We start from the raw sequence: 4,162 nt of genomic DNA, 5'->3' as shown, positions 1-4,162 counted from the left end.
TCCTGTTTTTCATATTCCCCCACACTACCTTTTCAAGCTTTGGGAGTTCTAAATCTTATAATGATAAGCCACTTATTTGAAAATTCAATTCCTTTAGTTTTGTTTCCGTTTCTCTTTTTACTAATAGAGTAAATTTAATACTCTTATTAAAATAGTATCTACATATAATCCTATTTTAGCAAAAAGCAATGGGATCAATCTATCAGTTATCTCTCTCTTTCTCTCTCTCTAGTTACTATTTCTATCCTTATCTACTTATAGTAATACAAGATCTGAAATTGTGTTAACCTAATGTTGGGGCAGTAATTTTTGGATGGTGGAATCTGGAAGTGGATTTTTATTTACTTCTTTGTACATTTCTGCATTGTTTAGCTACTTTTTAAATGAGCACCATCATTATTTAAAACAAAAACAATTGAAGAAAAATTTTAAATTCACTATTTCCCCTCCTCCAAAAAAAAAAAAGGAAAAGAAAAAGAAAGAAAAAAAAGAACCTGAAAGAAAATAAGTCTACATACTAATAGTAATTAATATTATGTGAAGTAATATGGATATTTGTGTCTTCCATTTTTATATCTTTTTTAAAAAATATATTTTTAAAAGGTAGCACCCTGTCCTAATCTTTCTCATGGCTTCATTCCAGAGAGCCAACAACTTGCAAACCTTTCATATGCTTCTCCTGATATTTATTTACATATGTTCATATTATTTTCTTGATTTTTGACAATGTCTATTTTTTTCCCCCATTTTTTCAGTGGAGAATTTAGCCTCTTACATTTCCTCTCCTTCATCTCTATCACAATTTTCTCCATCTCCTCTAATATAGTTATATTGCATTGTTTTTGTTAAATAAAAACTCAGTGTTTACATTATAATGACAACATATATGTATACTTCTGGAGCAATAAAGTGCTCTGATTTCTTTTCCTCCTCATTTGACCTTTTGTTATTCCTGTAGTTAATAATAGCTTCATTTAACAATTATCTTTAATTTTCTACATACCTATTTTCATCTCCCCCAGTGTTTTAATAGATCAATCAAATGCCTATCATATAATTCTTCCAAAATGCTCAAGTGTATTATCTGTCAGTTACAGCTCTGCATTTTTCTATCTTTTTTTTGTTTGTTTATCCTCAGTCATCCAATTTCTTGTTCCAAACTGGACTGTTGGTTCTTCGAAAATTCCCTCCACTGGTCTCCTGTATCACATTCCTCTTTCTTGGATCCTGTAACTCCCTTTCTTAAAGATATCCTTAATTTTCATGGAGTAATTAATTCAGTCCCTTCCAGAGAAAGAGTAAAAGTTTTGAGATTTGCAGACTTGAAATCACCTTTATTCTGCCCTCACATCTGCTTAGTTTTTCTACTAGGCATAAAATTCAGAGGGTAGTGTTCCACTGTCTTCTAGCTTCCAATGGTGATATTGAAAGTCAGATGTAAGTCAGATGACTGATCTTTTAAAAATGAACTGTCCTACCTCTTCAGAAGACTTTAGGACCCTCTCTTTATCTCCATTGTTTTAAAATTATGTGATGATGTGTCCTGGAGTGAGTCCTTTGTAATTCAGAGACCTGGCATAAAGCAGGCCCTATTACTACTGATGCTCATGCCCTTGTCTTGGGGAAATTTCCTTGTATTTCTCCTCTATTTCATCTTTTCTATCTAGAACTCGTAGTTTCCAGCATTGGAATTCCTGACTTGATTGTCAAAATGTTTTCTTTATCTTCATGCTTCTATTGCACAGCTCTCTTTTTGTTTGTGTGTATGTTTATTCTCTGCAGGATGTTCTCAACTTTATCTTCAATTCATTCCACTGAATTTCTTTATTTTTTGAGTCAGAGTCTCACTCTGTCGCCCAGACTGGAGTGCAGTGGCCGCTCCCGGCCACCGCAGCCTTGACCTGCTGGGCTCTGGTGATCCTTCCGCCTCAGCCTTCCAAGTAGCTGGAACTACAAGCGTGCGCTACCACGTCTGCCTGATTTTTGATTTATTGTAGAGATGAAGTCTCGCCAAGTTGCCCAGGTGGGTCTCGAACCCACGGGCTCTGACAATTCACTCACCTCAGCCTCCCAGGGTGCGGGATTACAGGCTGAGCCACCAAGCCCGGCTCTCCACTGAATTTCTAATCTCTTCCTCCAAATATTTAATTTTCAAGATCACTTTTATATCCTTTGATTTTTCCTATAAAATAACATTCTATTTTAATTTCATTAATGAATGTTTTTAAAAAACATGTTGATTATAGTTTTTTTTTGAAAGCAGGATTTATTGAGAGGACAGAAAAGCTCCCACAGTGGGAGGGGACCTGAAGGGGTTACTTTGATTATAGATTCTGATGTATTCTTTCTTATTATAATATTGCTTCTGATTCTTTTGAATTCCTGTTTTCTATTTGTGTTTGGTCCCTTCATTTTATTTTGGAAGATATCTCAACTATTTGGTGATTGTTGACTTTCTTAAATATTTAAAACCAAGGCTGAAAAACTGATAAGACTCTGGATGTGTGAGTGACTCATTTTCTTTAATATCAAGCATTTAGATGATGAATTTTTTTTAATGTGGAAACCACAAATATGAGTATCTATAGTCATTTTTTCTCAGACTCTGCTTCTCTAGATAAAATTATTCTAATTCCTGGATAGATAACTTTATACTTGTTTGCTAAAAGAATAACAGAAAAGAAGGGGACTGGGGGCATTACTTCACGACATGAGTACTTTTGTCTATGCTGTTTGTTGCATAATATTTTGTTCTCCCTTTCCACTGTCCCTGATATTTCAGAATTTACACCATCTCAGATACATTTGCTCTAGAATATATATACTTCTAGTATCCCATAAGATAATGGAGGAATCTGGTTGGTCAGGAGCCCTGACATCTCTATGTTCTTTATACAAGTCTCAATCTATCCCCTTATCTTCACTTTTTCTCAGTATTTGGTACCTCTAAGTCCTCAGATTTTCTGGGTAAAATGTAGTAAAATATATTCTTGCTTCTCATAGACATTTTCCTCCTTAGCTCCAGGTTCCTTGGCTTTCCCTACTTAGCTGGTTCATTTTCCACTCTTTCCTGGGCTTTTCCTCTTTGTAACTTTGCTGCCTTCTAGTCCCCTGCAGTTCTCCCATCATTTTTCTTACTCTTGTGCTCAGTGTTTATTCCTGTTCTATCATTTTCTATCATTTTATGAGTGTTTCAGATAGTGGACAAAACCACTGTATACAATGAGATGGACAATGTGTGAACTAATTTAAAAATGGTTTACTCACCTTCTATTGTATTTGAGAAGCCTTAAGACTAAAGCACAGTTACAATAAGATGTAAAAAAAAGCTAAAAAATTATATCCCAAAGTAAAAAGGAAGAAGAAAAACCAAACTTAAAGATAATCTAACTGAATAAAAGCTGTAGAAATTGACCAAACAACTTGGCTCCAAGTTATTAGTAGCTCATGTAAAGAGAAAAACATCATCACCATCTTCACAACTTCTCACTGTTCAAAGGAAAAAAGAACACTTTGTCACTAGGAGGTAAAGCATTCTGACCCTGAACTTTGAGAGTAATTTGTTTATATCCAATCCGTTCATCATTTTATTGGTAGAATGACCTTTCGTTCCTGCAAATCTGATTATTGCATTCTTTTGCTTAAAATCCTTCTGTGGCTTTCTTTGTCTGAGACGTGAAGTCTAAGCAGCATGTGCTCTCTGCATATTCTCAGGCCCACCTCTCTAGACTCGTCTCGCTACTTACCTCATGTGCAATCACATTAGACTCTTGCAGTGTCTGAGTAAGCCATGCTCACCCTCTTCTCCAGGCCTTTGAACATCCTTTCCTTGTCTCAGCCTATCCACCTTGAAGTCTTCGTCCTTCAAGGCTCACTCCAACTTCTCTTCCTCTGAAGTCTTCCCTGGCTCTGACTTCTCCTAGATTGAACTGTGTGCTGCCTTGGCTGCTCCCCTTCCTCTTGTGCATATTTTATCATAAAACATACTTTATCACACTATCAAGACTGTTGTTTTCTCCTCTCTATGTCTCTCCTCATGTCTTCCCGTAGTCTCTAAACCTTTTAAGTGTGAGGACTGTTTGTTCATCTTAGGGTTTGCATTATCTCTGGCACTTTTTCTCCTGGCACATAGGAGGCATGTAATAAATACATTTGAGAAATG

This window comes from Carlito syrichta, unplaced genomic scaffold, assembly GCF_000164805.1.
Source record: "Carlito syrichta isolate Samal-C Ts95f unplaced genomic scaffold, Tarsius_syrichta-2.0.1 Scaffold305715, whole genome shotgun sequence".
Lineage (NCBI taxonomy): Eukaryota > Metazoa > Chordata > Mammalia > Primates > Tarsiidae > Carlito > Carlito syrichta.
Note: the sequence above shows the minus strand (reverse complement) of the source record.